General features: G+C 45.9%; 1 protein-coding gene and 1 long non-coding RNA gene across 5 annotated transcripts in view; one reads left to right on the forward strand and one right to left on the reverse strand.

Annotated features, from left to right (window-relative positions):
* The window catches only part of PRKAG2 (protein kinase AMP-activated non-catalytic subunit gamma 2), a 339594-nt gene that overhangs the window by 224018 nt on the left and 97411 nt on the right, over positions 1-18165 (forward strand). The window lies entirely within an intron of this gene.
* Positions 13132-16868, reverse strand: LOC109286073 (uncharacterized). Its single transcript, XR_002093995.2, has 2 exons — positions 16494-16868; positions 13132-14410 (listed from the first exon to the last, which is right to left on the reverse strand). It is a non-coding gene; the product is annotated as an uncharacterized LOC109286073 (long non-coding RNA).

Genomic DNA, 18165 nt, shown 5'->3' on the forward strand with positions numbered 1-18165 from the left:
CGGGCACTGGTGTTCCTGCCTGCCCCCCCCCCCGTCGCCCGAGCATGGTCAGTCAGGGGGTGCACTGATGCTCTCAGGGGGTGCATATGCAGCCCCATGTAACCCTTATACATCGCCACTGGCAGCACCCGCTTAGCCATGATCTGTCAAGCTATGTTTGTCTTTAAAAACTACTTATTTCCTTTAGAAAACAATAAGTATGAACGTACAATCATGAAATACTATTTCACGGATGTACTGATACACCAGTATCTAGCCAGGTACATTGTTCACAGCCACTAGTCATTCGTTGGATCATACAAGGAAATAAAATTCCATGAAGATACATTTTCTGCCTTGAGGAAATTAAATTGTATACATATTATGTGGGCCATCTCTGAGGTCATGTTAACCAGCTCCCTCAAATTCTCCTTAGTGTGGAAAATTCCTAAGCAGGACAAACTGGCATTGTCTGCCCATAATACTTGCCGCTGTATCCCAGCTGTTAAAAAAGGGATGTAGGTAGATGCTGCTGAATCCAAGCAATCCCAGCCGCAGCAATGGCTCTCTTGGGGCTCTGGGCAGTTGAGGCAAGCTAAAACAGCAGCTTTGAGTCTGCTCTAAATTACGTGTTGGCACCAGTCTTATGGATCCAGAATCAGGAACTGAAAGAAATAGCTTAAAGCCAAACCACCTTTAAACCCTGTCTCCTGCAACATGCCTGGTGCAGAAAAGTCACTCCTGAGGAACTAGACCCAAGCACATGTATAGCATAATGCCTTTTATTTTGGAGTGAGCAATAGTATTGTTCTGCTCCTCCCTTATAGCACAGATTTCTTCTAAGTATTTTGAGATATTTTGGTTCAATACTGATTCTGTTATTTTGCTGCAAAGCTAGGCCCTGTCATGGGGAAGTTATTGTATGCATTAGTAGGATATAATGGGTTCTACTGAATACAGCTTAAAACTGCAACTTAAGAGTGCGGCAAATGTTTTGCAATAGATATCTGAGTAACTGAAGAAAGCAAAAGACTCCTCACCGTCTAGATAGTGCATTCCGTCTATACCGGAAACTCTCCACTGTCTAGACAGTGCATTCCCAGGAGAGTGGGGATTATGGACCAAACCCTTTTCATGAGAAGACAAGACAGATGCACAGCACCTGAGTGACTGCTGTTTCAGTGCATTGTCCTCCTCTTTCTAACACTGGAGGCAAAGCACAGCAAGCCAAAAGTGGTGTGTACACTAGCACTCCCAGGAGATAACCCTGTGAATTCCTAACTATGCACAGGTCTGCCAGTTCCTAGGCTTACCCTACAATGCTGCTGCGTGTTGCATGTCTATACGCTACTTCTGCACAGTATTGAAGAGCTGCAGAGGCTCTTCCCTCCTGCCCTTATATGCTAAAGTGACTCCTGCCCCTTATATGTAAAATGCTTTAAGCATTGTAGATCTTGACTGGTCTTGAAGGGAAATATGCTGCATAGAGCAGCTGTTCTTCTCTCTTTCCTGCATCTTCCCTAGCCCTACCCCACAACCAGAGGAAGTAGAAATGATTGCAGCTGCCGCTGAGACAGCTATGCAAAGGAGGAGGAACACAACTTATGCACCCGTCTACACGCCTTGCCTCCTTCAACTTGCTGTGACATTTCAGTGTTTCTGTTTGCTGCTTTCGGAGCATGCAGTTCTTTAAAACAGAGCTTGTTTCTGTTAGAGTTGAAATTAAAAAAAAGATTGCAATCAGCCGTGGTTGGCAGTTGAAAAGTCAGCTGTGCAGGGTGCTGACTCACAAGAGAACTAGATACCATCTTAGCAGCAGCTTGAAAAAATGTTTCCATTGTGTTGGGAAAGTGAACACAAAATATTTATTCTTTGAGCTTGTTGGCTACAGTGCTCTCAGCTGGAACAAGGGGCAGCATCACGGGTGGTGATGATTCGTCTAGTGCCAGAGACGTGCACACTCCCTTGTTAGTGTAAAAAGGAGACAAGTCCTTGCCCTGCAAAGCTGCCAGTCCATAAGGAGGGGCAGTACCAGAGGAGAGGGAGGCCAGCAAAACAAAGGGAGAGGATCAGGCCTCTCAGGAGATGGGCGGTTTGATTGGGTCACTTGTATGCTACAGCCACTTGATTGCAATTAGGCTGATTCAGACATTCAAAATGTTTTTCCACACGCAGGCCTGCAAGTGAGGGTGCCTGTAGCCTATGCCCCAGATCAAGAGGTAGCACTAATCGTTGTTTAATGCCGTGCGTCTGTGCCTGGCCTGGCACAGACACGCAATAAACCAAGCCCCTGCATGGAGAGGTTACGGTCCAGGGGATGATCCTGCCAGCTCCACCAGGTATGGTTCTTAGCTTCAGCAGGGTGACTTATGGCTGTAACCACTATTCCAAGGAATGTGTTGGCCAGGTCAATTCCTAGAGTAGCTGTAACACGAACAGTGCTGGCAGAATGGAAAGCATTAAGGGAAGGGAGGCTGAAGGATACAGCAATACAATTGGGTGCTTGCTTTCACTTTCTATGTACTTTCTTGGTGATTCTCTTTTTTTTTATGGTGGTTTTGATTGGGCTCCTATCCAAGATTTACACACGTTCTCTTAATGTTACGCATCTTGCTTTGCATGCCGATATCTCCATCCTTGGATTTTTTTAGGACCCAGCTAGACAGAGCCTTGGCTGGGATGATCTAGTTGGGGGTGGTCCAGCTTTGAGCAGGGGGTTGGACTAGATGTGACCTCCTGAGGTCCCTTCCAACCCTCGTTTTTTTTAGACTGATTCTGTGTCAGTAGTCCAGCTGACTTCAATGAGCACATGCCTTTGTGCACTTATTTGTGATTTATGAATAGATATAAAACTGAATCGGAAGAATACTGGGCATAAGAAGAGAAGATAGCTGGGCAAGAGTGGAGTGGCATAACAGAAGTGGCAGGGTTGGGGGAGCTAGGGTTGGGTATTCGACTGGTCAAATAAAGTTTGGTCAATTGACCGGTCAAAAATTGTAAAAAATTGCCTACAGGTCCAAATAATATACAGAAAAAACCCACAAATTTTCCATTGAGAAATGTGTCAAAAACAATAAAAAATATTATATTTCTATAAAGGAAACAACAAAAAAGTAGCAATTTTACAAAAAAAACCCCCTATAATCTTTGACCGGTCAAAAAGCAGATACAGGTCAATTGACAATATTTGACGGGGTTTACCAACCCTAGAGGGAGCACAAAAGGCTGGGAAGAGATCATGAGAAAGATGGAAGGGGTTAAGACAGGGATCACGGAAGAAGTTGGCAATTTGGCAACAGAGAGATAAATGGTGAAACTAGGCAGCAGTGAAAACAGTAAGAGCAGAAGGTTGCAAAGGTGCTGCTCCTGGTTCCCTTTTGTTGGGTGTTACCAGTTGAGCCTGGGGCATGGAGATTGTTACTTATTTATTTATAGATGTTAATGACATGCATTGCCTAAGCACCCGGCTCTTAACAACACTGGAAACAGCCATTAACAAGGGAGTAATCTACAAAGGAAAAGACGTTGTAATAGATCCCTTTCTGGGCTGCATTCTGATAAGGGTCAGGGCTTCTCAAGGCAGCTCTGGGAGTTGACGTTGCAAATCCTGGTTAAGTGCCTGTTTTCCCTTTAAATGAGGAGCTGGCACCTACGACAGGGTTCGAGACTCCCAGGGTGCTGAGTGTGCAGTGGGGGGAAGCCAAACCAGCCAATAGGAAAGGCTGAAGAGAAGGCGTGTCGGGAACGCCACCTCTCTTGGACTTAAGTACCGACCAGCAGCCTAACGAGTCTGACAGCTGGAAACTCACACCGGGAGTCCCTAGAGGGCACTGGCTCACTCTGCTCTTTTAAGGCACATTTGAGGGCAACTGCAGTGCCCAACATTTGTGCAGGGACATCATGGTTAGAGCTCTTACCTAGGAAGTGACAGACCTGGGTTCAGTGTTGCCCTCAGCCTGAGGGAATGGAAATCTACAGGTCACACCTTGCGAGGGTGCTCTCACCAGGCTGTAGGCTACACTGGATTGGCACATTCCCACCCCTCCTGATGCTGAAATAGGGCTGTTGAGCAGACAGGAATGCATAGGGCCAATGAGTGAATCAGCCAGCAGCAGCCTGATTGTAACCCAGTGGTGAGGTCGCTTCCACGGAGGGAGGTGGAGTCCAGGTCCTGGTCTCTGGTCCCTGATTCCAATACTGGTTTTACGTTTTGTGTTAAAGAGTCTTGGATTGGACAAAATGCAGTGTCCTGTCTTGGATGATGAGGACTTAGACCCTTGTCTCCCACTTGCAGAGTGACTGCTCCTATCACCTGGCTATTTTGCAATAAGTCACCATCTTTTCCTCCAGCCACAAAGTTTTGGAAGTTGATTTGTTTGCTGAAATCGCTACTTTCAGGCAGTGTTGGGTATGCCTAGAACATGCCTACAAAGTGGGGCCCTCCAGAGCTAAGGCATAGGGAAAACTAGTCTTCCTTCCTTCTGACAACTTAGAATTCACAGATACGTTGGCATCTGCCATGACCATGCCGTAAGCGTTTCTGCTATGGCCTCAAGCTTGTAGCCTTCAGGCAGTCAACCATGTGCTTTAGTGCCTGCTCCACCCCAGCCCTGTGGAAAGTTAGTCTGTGAATCCCAAAACAGCCAGGGGGCAGGAATAGACTTGTGTCTGCTGAGTCAGAATAATGACATTCCTGGCCATCCACAGCAGTTGCACTTCAGTAGGCATTTTTCATGCCTAAGTTCCTCTGAGAATCTTTCTTGTGGTCTCTCTCTTCATCCCCAACTGTGCAATAAGGTGATAATAGTACTACTTACCACACAGGTGTGTTATGAGGATAACTACTTCAAAGGCTGTGAGATATTCAGAAACACTAGACAGAACATAAATAATATGTTCCATGTACAGTTTGTAGCAATAAGTTTTCATGCCAACAGAGGGGAGAGTAACATAGCAGGAGCCACCCTGCTTTTCAAAGTCTGACTTGAAGTAAAGATTTACATTAAAAAATCGCTGTTAAAGTAGGTCACTATTCTGGCTTGTCAGTTTTTAGAATTTCTTCTCAAATAATTTGCACTTATTTACAAAAACTGGTAATTTCTGGAAACTTAGCACATAACTTTCTGATTAAAGCACAAAAAATAATGTACATATTGTCAATTTTTATTGAAATAGAATGTTTTTTAGTGTTACTGTCTGGGTGCATATCCTTAAAAATATTAATTGGTGCAATGGTGTTTGCCTGAGTCTACAGACAGCCTTAAACAATATTTATTATGTTTGTAATAGGCCTTTAAAATCCCTGTCCATGCTCAGCTCAAGGTGCCTTGGCTAAAAATCAACTTTCTCAACCGCAAAATAACAACCACAGAAACATCAAACCTAACCAGTCCCCTTACTTCATAAACAGCCCTTGCTTCAATGGGGCTTTTCACATGCAGATCCTAACAAATATCATCACATCTGGAACCTTTCTCCTGTCTGAAATAGCCAAAATTGAAAGATGCTTCAAGTAGACTGCCCAGCCAGCATCCTCTGCTCTTTCATACTGAGGGAACTATAGCTAGAACATCTTCATAGATTCATAGATGTTAGGGTCGGAAGGGACCTCAATAGATCATCGAGTCCGACCCCCTGCATAAGCAGGAAAGAGTGCTGGGTCTAGATGACCCCAGCTAGATACTCATCTAACCTCCTCTTGAAGACCCCCAGGGTAGGGGAGAGCACCACCTCCCTTGGGAGCCCGTTCCAGACCTTGGCCACTCGAACTGTGAAGAAGTTCTTCCTAATGTCCAGTCTAAATCTGCTCTCTGCTAGCTTGTGGCCATTGTTTCTTGTAACCCCCAGGGGCGCCTTGGTGAATAAATACTCACCAATTCCCTTCTGTGCTCTGTGATGAACTTATAGGCAGCCACAAGGTCACCTCTCAACCTTCTCTTGCGGAGGCTGAGAAGGTCCAGTTTCTCTAGTCTCTCCTTGTAGGGCTTGGTCTGCAGGCCATACGAGTTGCCCTTCTCTGGACCCTCTCCAGGTTATCCGCATCCTTCTTGAAGTGTGTGACCAGTGATCTTCACTGGTCACATCTGTGGCTATGTGGCCTAGGGCAGGGCTGTCAAATGCATGGCCCGTGGGTGAATCCAGCCCATGTAGTCCTGTAATTTGGCCCCCAGTGCAGCCCCATTAACCCACATGCACCAGCCCGACCTCACATGCAGCGACCAGAATATGTACCACCTTCACTGGGTGCTTGGGACAGGTATTCTGGACTGGCCCTCAAGGATGCTGCATGGCCCTAGGGCAGGGGTTGGCAACCCCCAGCACGTGTGCTAGAGCATGGCACATGAGGCCATTTTGCTCAGCACGCCATAGCTGGCCTGGGCTCTGGGCAGCTGCCACAGAGCCCAGGCTGCTTGCAGCAGGCCGTGGACAGGCTACAAGCCCTGTTGCAAGCAGCCCAGGCTCTGGGGCAGGCAGCAACTGTCCAGAGCCTGAGCCAGATATGACAGGTAGCCAGGAGGCTGCAACTGGTATACTGCAGTTCAGAGCCCTGGCCTGGCTCTGTAGCCAGTGGCGGCTGCATGCACACCTCAGGAAGCATGGTGGGGAAGGGACCTGAGGCAGCTCAACTCCAGCCCCTTCCCCGCCATGCACCCCAAGGCAGATATGCAGCTGCTGCTGCCATGGAGCCGGCCTTGGGCACTAAATGCCAGCACGGCTGTTTGCAGCCTGGCCACTGCCTGCTGCAGGCAGCTCAGGCTCCGTGGCAGTAGTGGCAGCTGCACACACACCTCAGAGCAGGCAGCGGGAAAGGGGCTGGAGTTGTGCTGCCATGACAAAGATCAGGCCCTTCGCAGCTCCCTTACCGTCTTCTCCTGGTACACCAACATCTTCTAAGCCCAGGTTACGGGGGGTTTTGGCACTTGGCCCAAAAATGTTGCTGACTCCTGCCATAGAGGATTTCATAGATTTCATAGACATTAGGGCTGGAAGGGACCTCGGAAGATCATCGAGTCCAGCCCCCCGCCCAAAGGGCAGGACGTCAGCTGGGGTCATAGGATCCCAGCAAGATAAGCATCCAGTTTCATCTTGAAGGTGTTCAATGAAGGCGCTTGAACAACCTCCGGTGGCAGGCTGTTCCAGACCTTGGGGGCTTGGACAGTAAAGAAATTCTTCCTTATGTCCAGCCTGAAACGATCTTGTAGTAGTTTATGACCATTCGTCCTCGTCATCCCTTGGGGCGCTCTGGTGAACAAACGTTCCCCCAGATACTGGTGGTCACCCCTGATAAACTTGTAGGTGGCCATCAGATCACCCCTGAGCCTGCGCTTTTCCAGGCTAAAGAGCCCCAGGGCTCTCAGCCTGTCATCGTAGGGTCTGCTTCCCTGACCTCTGATCATGCGCATGGCTCTTCGCTGGACTCTCTCAAGCTTCTCCACATCCTTTTTGAATTGTGGAGCCCAAAACTGGACGCAGTACTCCAGCTGCAGCCTCACTAAGGCCGAGTACAGGGGGAGAATGACGTCCCGGGATTTGCTTGAGAAGCATCTATGGATGCAAGCCAGCGTTTTGGTCGCTATACTAGCCGCAGCATCGCATTGCAGGCTCATGTTCATCTTGTGGTCAATGATGACCCCCAAGTCTCTTTCTTCCATAGTGCTAACCAACATAGCACTGCTGAGCCTATAAGGATGCTGCGGGTTTTTTTTCCCAAGGTGGAGAACCTTGCATTTATCGGCGTTGAACACCATCAGATTCTCATCCGCCCACTTGCTGAGCCTGTCCAGGTCAGCCTGGATCACCCACCTGTCTTCTGGTGTGGATGCTTTGCCCCAAAGTTTGGTGTCATCGGCGAACTTGGCCAGTCCGCTTCTGACTCCAGTGTCCACATCATTAATGAAGATGTTGAACAGTATGGGTCCAAGGACAGAGCCCTGGGGGACCCCACTGGTCACAGGACACCACGATGAGTGACTTCCATCAATTACTACCCTCTGGGTCCAACCCCGGATGCATGCAGGTGGGTGAGGGCTGTGGGCCTGGTCCAACCCATAATGTCTCCATGCCACTCATTGGGCCTGCAGGACCAGATGAGTTTGACACGCTTGGTCCAGGGAGATCCGAAGTTCAGGAGCTGTAAAAAAATAAATAAAGCCGTTCATCTCCAGAGACCATTCATTTGGAATTCTGATCATTTTGGCAGATTCAGCCAATTTAATCTCAAACTCCCTGATTGCGCTATTCAATTTATTATTCAACTCCATGTTCTCATTTCAATGAAGCAGACACTGAATTTCCAGGTTGGTGCTCCAGAGTGCCTCAGAAACAAGAGGGCTTTGCCACAGAATTTAGATCCAATTTACTGGGTCATAAATAAGAAGAGAAATTATGGCCATGTTGTTTTCAGAGGGTCCAGGATTTCTTTCAGGGCCTTTACTACTGTATTTCCAGTGATAATTTGAACAAACAGCTCGCCCATGAAGTGTGGTGGCCTTTCTTATGTTAGAACAGAAGTCTCCCAAATGGGTTCTTAAATACAAAAATATAATGCTTTATTTTCTTAGTTTAGAGAACCCTTGAACAACAAGGAGTCTCCAGCTGGAAGCAGAGCCACAGCAGGACTTCATTTGGCTCTTATACCTGTGTACACTGCAGAGTGAACCTGTGTTTGAGTGCATATGCAGGCCACATCCGGCCCTCTGAATGCCCACGCAGAGCTGCTCATGACCCACATCTTTGTAGCTGCATCCACACATGCTGTCTAGTTGTATGTGTTTAGCACTTAGATTGTGGGGAGGGGCTTAGTTAAGTGTTTCATCAACTTGAGCTTCCATAGATGTATGTTATGGAAGACTGTGCCTGTCCTAGGTTCCTTTGCAGGGTTGTTCTTAACCTGCCAACAGCTGCAGCTGAGACTTCCAGTTCAGCACAGTCTCCGCTTCTGTCCAGTCCAGCCAGTGCCAAATCATGAAACCAGCACTGCTGGATGACCTGTTCCTACCTGTGACTGAATGGGTATTGCAGCAGGGTCTGCCAAACAGAGCATGGCATTTCAACAGCAATTCCTGACCCGTGGAGCCAACCAGAGGCTCCTTTGGGGGTGGGTGCATGCATGGCAGTGTGAAGGCACTTTGTTGCCTGCTGCAGTCGCTGCAGATTGCCCACATTTAGACTAGTTTTCCTGATGCAGGACAGCTAGCATTGAGGGTGGGATTACTGTCACGCAGACTGGGGATGGGCAGCAGTGGCTCCAAAACTGTGGCAAGAGGAAGGCCACTGTATAGCTCTAAGCCTAGCCCTCCAGCTCCAGGACACACAAATGAGGGAGACCCAGGTAGCCTAGAAGCAGGTTTCTACTGCCACCTGTAAGCTGCTACTCCAGACTGTTACATGTCTGTGGTTTGCCAGTTTGGTGTCAGGAAGTCAACTGTTGATTCTATAATGGTAGAGGTTGCAGACAAGTGCAGGGTACCGCATCTAGGGAGAAGGAATCAGCAATACACCTATAGGCTGGGGAACACCCTTCTTGTCAACACAGTGGCAGAAAGAGATCTTGAAGTCATTGTTGACTCCAGGATGAACATGAGCAGCCAATGCAAGGAAGTGGTCAATAAGGCTTAACCACACCTTGTCGTGCATTTACAGATGCATCACAAGCAGGTCCAGGTAGGTGATCCTTCCCCTCTATGTGGCGCTGGTCAGGTCACAGTTGGAGTACTGCATCCAGTTCTGGGCACCACACTTCAAGAGGGTTGTGGCTAGTATTGAGAGGGTCCAGAGGAGGGCCACTTGCATGGTCAAGGGGCAGCGGGGCAGGCCCTATGAAGAGAGGCTAAATGGCCTGAATCTATTCAGCCTCCACAAGAGAAGGCTGAGAGGGGATCTGGTGGCTGTTTACAAACTCACCAGGGAGGACCAACGGGAATTGGGGGAGTCTCTGTTTCCCGAGGCACCACCTGGGGTTGCTAGGAATAATGGCCACCAATTGTTAGAGAGAAGGTTCAGGCTGGACATCAGGAGACATTACTTTACAGTTAGGGCTGCCAGGCTCTGGAACAGGCTCCCAAGTGAGGTGGTGCTTTCTCCTACCTTGGGGGTCTTCAAGAGGAGGCTGGACAGATATTTGGCTGGGGTGATATGACCCCGGCATCCGTTCCTGCCAGGGGCAGGGAGTCGGACCTGGTTATCTGTTTAGGTCTCTTCCGACTCTAAGCACTATGATAGGTTGCTTTTGGTGATTAATAGTAGTAAATGTAGAAGGTAGAGTAGCTAATGTGCCTGATTTGAAATTTAGTTTGAAAGATTGCACTTCCCAAATTGCATTGGGTCTGCTGTTGGCATTTTTGTGCTCAAAACTTGGCTGCAGCAGAGATCAGATGAAGATGTCAACTGCAGAGAGCACTACTCAGTGGTTATGTAGGAGACCCTTAGGTTTTTAATGGACTCCTATCACTAGACAGAAGCCTATCACATCCTCCATCAGCCTCTTTACCCCAAATCACACCACAGGTTAACCAAAATAGTAATATAATCCCATGGTCAGCTGGCATGCTGAGCATACATCTTCAGCTGAGCTGAGTTGCACAGGAAATGTCTAGGGCACAGAATGAAGGGTCCAGCATTGACCAGGTCTATAAACTGGCAGGTAACTGCTGGCACATATAAATGGAAAGTAATTAGGTAAAAGGGCTGAAACAGACCCCAGGAATTGTGGAAAGCAATGGAAGAATTTCTAAATGGGCTGAGCTACACATGGTTTAATTGCATTCTCATGGCAAAGTGGGAGAGTTGGAGCCCCTGTTCATTGAAACATGAACTCTCTCAGCTGTGCAAATAAGTGCTTATGGGTTTTACATGTGGAGAATAGGGGAACTCAGGGTTTAATACATGCAATAAGTTGGGGTAAGCCTGGAGTGTTGACAAACCCTAATTTGAGGAAATGCCACACATGCTGATCTCATATTAAAATGCAAACCAAGGCATCTCTAAATGCAAACAGAATAAATTAGAGCTACTTCTCATTTCAACCTATGACAGTTCATTTGCTATGTGTCTAACCCACAGTTATCTGCTTCTCTCTCAGTGAGGCTTGTGCTCCAGCGACTGTACTAATTTTTACTTGTAAAGAACTTTTATCAAGTTTATAGATGAGTCATTGTTGAGCTTGACACTAAGTCATTTTTCAGCCAGCCCTTCTTTTGATTCCACTTTGCAATCTGGTCATGAATATCCAATAGCCTGAAGTCACTATATTTACTCATACACCTTTCACTGGGATAATGTTATCATAAAAATTATGCTTTAATTAAAAACAAATATTTACCCAAAGCAAGTAGATGAGTGGAAGTTTACAAGGCTCTTTATTTGAACCTGTAATAAAGTATCATAGGATCATAGGAAGGTAGGGCTGGAAGGGACTTTACAAGATCATCTAGGCCAGCCTCCAGCTCAAGGCAGGATCATCCCTCACTAAACTATCCTAGCCGAGTGCCTGTCTAAGCCAGTGATGCTCAACTGTTAGCCCAGCAGGCCAGATGAGTGGCATGGGGCTGGTCTGTGGGCTGGATTGGCCCCTGCATGCCAGAATTGGGCCCCATCCAGCCCTTGCACAGGCCCTGCCTGACCCTGTTCGCCCAATCTAGCACACAGGGCCATGCTATCCAGTCCACAGGACTCCCCATGGGTCCAGCAATTTGGCAGCAAGGGAGCAGAAACTGTGCCACTGCCACCAAATTTTCAGACTCGTGGGGAGCTCTGTGGGCTGGATGATGTGGCTCCAGAGGCCAGATTTGGCCCACAGGCCAAGGGTTGAGCACCACTGATCTAACTTAATGTTCACCATTTCCAAGGATGGAGAGTCTGCAGCTTCTCTAGGTAGCTTGTCCCAATGCCTGACCACCCTCATGGTGAGAAAGTTCTTCCTAATGTCCAACCTAAATTTCCTCAGCTGCAGTTTGAGGACGTTGCTCCTAGTTCTGGCCCCTGCAGCTACAAAGAAAAACCCATTTCCATCCGTCTTATAATTGTACTTCAGGTATGCGGGGTTTGTTATAAAATCCCCCCTCGGTCTTCTCTTCTCTAGACTAAATAACCCTGGTTCTTTCAGCCTTTCTGTAGAAGACATACTTCCAAGGCCTCTAAACATTTTGGTTGCTCTCTAAGGGACTGTCTTCAATCTGGCCACATCCTTCTTAATGTTTGGGGTCCAGAACGGGACACAGGACTCCAGGTGTGGTATCACCAGTGCCAAATAAAGTGGAAGAATCGCTTCTATTGATCCACAAGCGATGCTCTTGCATGACAAAGACTACTTTATTTAATTAAAATATGGAATGAAACTACTTTGGGATTTGTGAGGTAAGGGACCCAATCAATTTTAGACATTTTGATATAATTTAAAACTGATCAAATAATGTGTTTCTACAGTGCATGGTAAAGTGGGGTCCTGGTCCACGACTAGGGCTCTTAGGTGTGAAAGTACTACTACTATTACTGCAACTGCTGCTACTACTACTGCTACTAATAGCATGGTGACTAGTAAATTTGTTGAATTAATCCGATTTGTCCGTTTCAGAACCAATACCGATTTTATATAATTTCCTTGATACTCAAAATATCTGTTGAAGAACAAAACTGAGAAATAGACAGTTTCTCAGTCATTCACAAAGGCTTCAATTTTGCAAAGTGCTGAGCAGTCTGGCTTCAATCCAGCCAAGACACTTAAGTAGCTGCTTAACTTTAATTAACACGAATAATCCCATTGACTTTAGTGGCTGTAGATGAAGCTCTGGGAGAGTGGGGCACACAGTGGAAGGACTTCCTTTTCTTGCCCATTTTGAACAACTCAGCAGTATGATTGCCATTATATAGTGATTGTATCATTTCAGTCAGTTTGTCACAAGACCTCCCTCCCCATGTTGATTCTTTGCCAATTAGTTTACAGCAACAGCTCCTAAACTGTCTGCAAATTCCCTTAACCCCAGGTGTTGGTAAGGGACAGGGTCAGTTTGGACAAGGAATATGTCAGAGACTCCAGAGCATTGAAATGAAAAGTGTGCACCGACAGAGTGCAGTTTAAGGATATACAATACAAACACATAAAATGAGGATATTCTTGAAATCTGGAATAGATTGAAATCTTAGCTGACACTCCTCCATCTGCAGAATTGTGCGCTTTATTGTAACGTCAATATTCTTAACAAGCTAAATTCCAACTCTTTCCTCCCAAATATATAATCATTGCAGGTCAGCCTGGTTCAAAAGAGCAGGACAGCAAAACTAGAAGTTGTTAAGGTGTCTAGGTAATCGTTTCTTTCATGCTGATAATATTGATTCAGAATCCTACCTGTTATTTTATGTGTGTAATCAGGGGTTTGAATGAATGCCGTCCACAAAGCGGTCTAACTCAATAGGCTTATTCAGAACATTCCTATTTGAAAAACTAGGAAATTCTTGATTCTAATTTCTGCTTTTTCTTATCTGAGCTGCACAAGGGTAGCTGGATTGAATATGTAGTGAGTGAATAAAGGTTACGGAAACCCAGTCCAGCTTCCTTTTCTAACAGGGTGCATTGGTGGCATAGGGAGTGCTTTTCTATGCCACAGACTTTTACTTCCTTTGGAATGACATTTTCAAGTGTTTCGTCTTCTGTCACTGAAATCAAAGGTAGATTTCTCTTGTCAACATTTTCTTATCCAGAATGGAAGTGTTGTGGTTAGTTCAGTGGCACAATGCTGTAAAGACATTTCACCCATGATGGAATTTTAAGTGCTTGGTATTACTGGAGTTAGATCAGAGGAGACTGTAATGAGAATAGGTCCTTTTCCCCCATAAAAGTCAGTAGCAAAATTCCTTTTGACTTTAGGAGTAAGATCAATCATTGTGTATAATACTCAGGAGAGAGAAAGCAAATCAACTAAAAGTGTGAACCTGGTGCATTATCCATATGTATAGTTGATTTGTCTTTCTTGAGTGTCTGCATGTAGACCAACCCTAATTCTGTCATTAATGGAACTCAAATAAAAACTGAGTAGTAGTATGCCTTTTGTTTCATCTCGAGATTCCTCCTTCCTGGCGCTGAACCTGCTGCCACATAGTGATGATGGTGGCTGCTTCTGTTATCCATACCAGGCCGTGGTGCTTGTTAGTATACCAAGCAACCCCAGTAAAGCTAAAAAGAAACTCATAGGTGTAATTACAGGTGCGATTTGACTCAACTTTCTGATCAGTTAGCAGGTTACATTAATATTGTAGTTATTATCAAGGATGAGGATAACAGAGCAGCTGCAACAGGAGGATATTTAGTAGCCAAAATAAAGCACTGTAAATCCATATTTATTCCATGCCCCGCCAATCCTGTTAAGAACGCCGGGCACACACAGATGTAGTGATGTGGCAAAGCAGAGGGAGAAGACCCACATTCACGGAAGCAGACCTACACAAAAAAAAAGTATTTACCTTGCAGTCATTAAGATGCAGTCATTTAGATTATAGTGAATTCCTATCTTTGGGTCTCCCAAGTTCTCAGACATTTGCTTCCTACCTATGGGTGTCTGTACATGTGTACATAAGATTTCTTTTGTCTTTGGTTACTATGGGAACACTTTAGTTTCCATTCTGCTCTAAAGACACTTGGGCTCCATTTTACGGCGTCCAGTAGATCCGCATTTTCCAAACGTTTGAAAGGTGAACCACCTTTCAGTAAAATTAAATCCAAATGTGCCCATCCCCAGCCTCACCATACGGTCTTAAAAGTTTGTACATCTTCATGCATGTATTTTCTGCACTGCTGCCCATGACTATAGGTACTTGTGCCTTCTGTGGAGGGATGTACACCCGCTTCAGGAAATGGGAGAGTAGCTCATTTTACAGGCGTGTAACAGAAAATCCTGACTGTGGCTCTCGCAGGCTTTGTTCCGGGCACTGTTAGCAGCATTGTCTGAATACAACACGACTGGCTTTGGGACACATGAATGGACAAGTCCGAGCTATTAGGGGTCTTCTGGGTTAATAACAGAGGATTGAACTGATACCAGAAGTGAGCGCTGATGTGTAAGATCTTTTCATTGATTTGTTAGTAAAGGCTTGAGTTGCTATGTTCCACACAATCTTCCCCTCCCCTCCCCCTTGTTAATTGCAGTGACTTCAGCATCTAATATTTCAGAAGCCTTTAAAGACTTGAGAAAGTTTTATTACATCCCCTCCAGGTCTGGGAAGAAAAACACTTTAATTTTATATAGTATTTTGAATGAGACTTTCCTACCAGTTTGCCTAGGGCTTCATCCCTTAGAACAGTGTTTTTCAGACTCAAGGCACCCCTTTGGAAAATACCAGCCCATAGTTTTTCACTACTTTTTTGACTACAGAAAAATAACAGAGCAATTCTTCTGTTGCAAAGAACTCAGACCAGAGCAGGTCACTATGGATTCCTTTTTCCTTTTTTAAATCTCTGGTTTTATCTTGTAAATCCCATTTGTACACCAAACAATGCTAACATTGCATGGCACCTCATGGCACCCTTGAAAGGATCTCACCAGAGCCAACCTTAGGGAAAATGGTGCCCTGGACAAACTTGTATTCTGGTCGCTTTTCTTTGCATTTTAAGTAGTAGGATTAGTAAAAGTTTCAGAAATAAAGTCCCAGGGGGGAGCTGCTGAGCTGGATCAGGAGACTTGCTTCCTCGTGGGCAAGCACTGCTGCTGCTGTATGGGAGTACGGTGGGCGGACTGGAGCAGATGCCACCTCGCACGTGCCTGGCCCGGCTCCTCTGCGCCAGCAAGGCAGGGGGGTGGGTGGGAAGAGTACTGCTGGGTGGGTGGGTGGGGTGGGGGGTGTGCGTGCAGGCGGGTGGTTGGCCACCCATAAGGCCAGTCCTGCTCAAGGCATCTCACAGAGCCATAGCACCCTGGTTGAAAATCACTGTCTTAGAACAATTAGATGAAAGTCCACACTTCCTGCTTACTTTACAGTCACCCAGACAGCTCCACTGCAGCCTTTCAGCCATGCAGTGTGTTCAGGCGTGAGCCCTGGGGCCAATTGCAACCCTAACATTTATACCCAAAGTATCCCTTTATAATCAATCACACGTATTCACTAAGCTGTTGACCTCTTAGCTGGGAAAGGCAGGGATCTAAAATGGAGTTCAAACCTCTGCACCACTAGGTCCAGTGCACCAGGTTGCTATATACCTCAGTTGCATTCAGGTCCCACTCTAAGAAACAAGTAGAAGCTTTTGCTCATAGTTCAACAAGTTAAAACCCTCTTTCTTTTCTGACAGCTTTAGTCTTTCTACACTTCTAAAGCAAGACTAATTAAACCCAAAACAAGGAATAACAGTATTTGAAATTAAATCTGCATAAGCAAATTGCTCCAGGATAAGAGTATATATGGCTTGTGCAACTGGAAAAAAACTACTAAAATATGCTTTGCTATATTCTGAAGGGAAGAGCTGTTAAGCAGTCAGGTTGTATAAAACTGTAATTGTTGCAAGTAACATTAGCAAATGGTGGGAAAATTACCTTTTGTAACTACTGGTGCATTCAAGATGGGGTTGCCTTGATTTGCATTTAGATGGGAATTCCTTCTTGTAGCTCTTCAATCCATTAGGTTTCAGAAAGCAAGAAGGGCTCTTTTTTTTCTTCTGAAGTACTTAGAAGGGCACTAAACTTTGCTGTTGAACTATCAGTTGTACAACTGGCATCCCAAGCGTAACAGTAATATTAATGTCACTGCCTTTTCTGCTTGTGATTAAATGAGTAGTAGAAATGAAGAAAAGGCATTAAGACATCTTTCAGTGTGTGTGGGAGTGCGTGCCTCTTAATGGAGGACAACTAATACTTCTCTTGCAATGCTTGAGTAAATGTTTCGTGCAGACTTGTGGTTTGCAACAAGTTTTTTTTCTGAGTCTACTCAGTCATTGAAGATTAATATGTAACTTTTTATAGAACTCAAACACTGATTGCTTTGGTGTATTTTAATTTAGAATGAAAACTGCTTATCTGGGAAAAAGTAAACCCAATCTTTCCTAGGAAACATACATAAAGAGCTCTATTAGTATGTACTTAGTAATGCTGAATACATTTTTTTCTAGAGACAGGCTAGAACTGTAAGTGAACAGCCTTAAACTTAAAGGATTTACATAAAATGAGACCCGAAGTTAGAATTCCCCCTGCTTTTGTTGTTAGGCAAAAGTGGAAAAGATGAGGACTCTTAAAATCTACCCCATTTTTACCCAAATTCTGCTTGTTTAATACGATTGTTATGCAATATGAGGACATTGGGAGCTATGTTTTATGAAATATAGCAATTTATTTAACAGTCTTATCTCAGTCAAGGGGGCTTTGCCACTGCAGTCATGATCTCTCTGTGGTACACCGGTGCTCAACCTGTGGCTCATGGAGCTGCATCTTCTGGCCAGTGGGTCTGGAAATTTGGCAATGGGGGAGTGGTGGCACCATTAATTGCTGCTCCCCTGCTGCCCAGTTTCTGGACCTGTGGGGAGCCTTGCAGGCCAAATGATGTGGACCTACGCACTAGATCACATCGCTGTCAGGTGGGTACGCAGGCTCAGTTCAGCAAGCCGGATGACACCCACGGACTGGCCCCACGTGCTGACCCTGCACTGTGAAGTCTCCTGCCCCCAGCAGTACAGAGGAAGGTCTGCCAAGAAGACCGTACATAGCTACGGTTTGAAACAGATTAGTTATGTTCTGGTCCTTTTGAGACTATAATGATGCGGGGCACCAATAAAAGACAGACAGTGAAAAAAGATCACAGTAGTAAGAGATTGAGACATAATCTGCAAATAATATTCCCAACTAGTGTTCCTTCACAAGCTCAAACAGTTACAGTCCCAATGGGTAGGGACCTACCAAATTCACGATTTCACAATTTGTGTGGAAACCTTGAATTTGGGAGGTCCCCTGTGAAAAAGTCAGATCCTTGCAAAAAACTGCAGGAATTGCAAAAAAGCAGGAAGGGGGGGAGGAAGTGTGTATGTGGGAAGCCCTGGTGTCTGAGGGGCCCTGGAAGTCCCGCCCCTCCCTGGAGATTGACAGTTGACCATATATTGATCTCTGGGGAGGGGTGGGACAGCTGGGGGCTCTCAGCCAATCAGAAGCTTGGTCCCACCGCATTCTGCTGTGAAAATGGCTCCTGATGCCACGATGGGACTACAAAATTCAGAGGCAG

Source organism: Alligator mississippiensis, chromosome 5 (assembly GCF_030867095.1).
Source record: "Alligator mississippiensis isolate rAllMis1 chromosome 5, rAllMis1, whole genome shotgun sequence".
In the NCBI taxonomy this organism is placed as follows: Eukaryota; Metazoa; Chordata; order Crocodylia; family Alligatoridae; genus Alligator; species Alligator mississippiensis.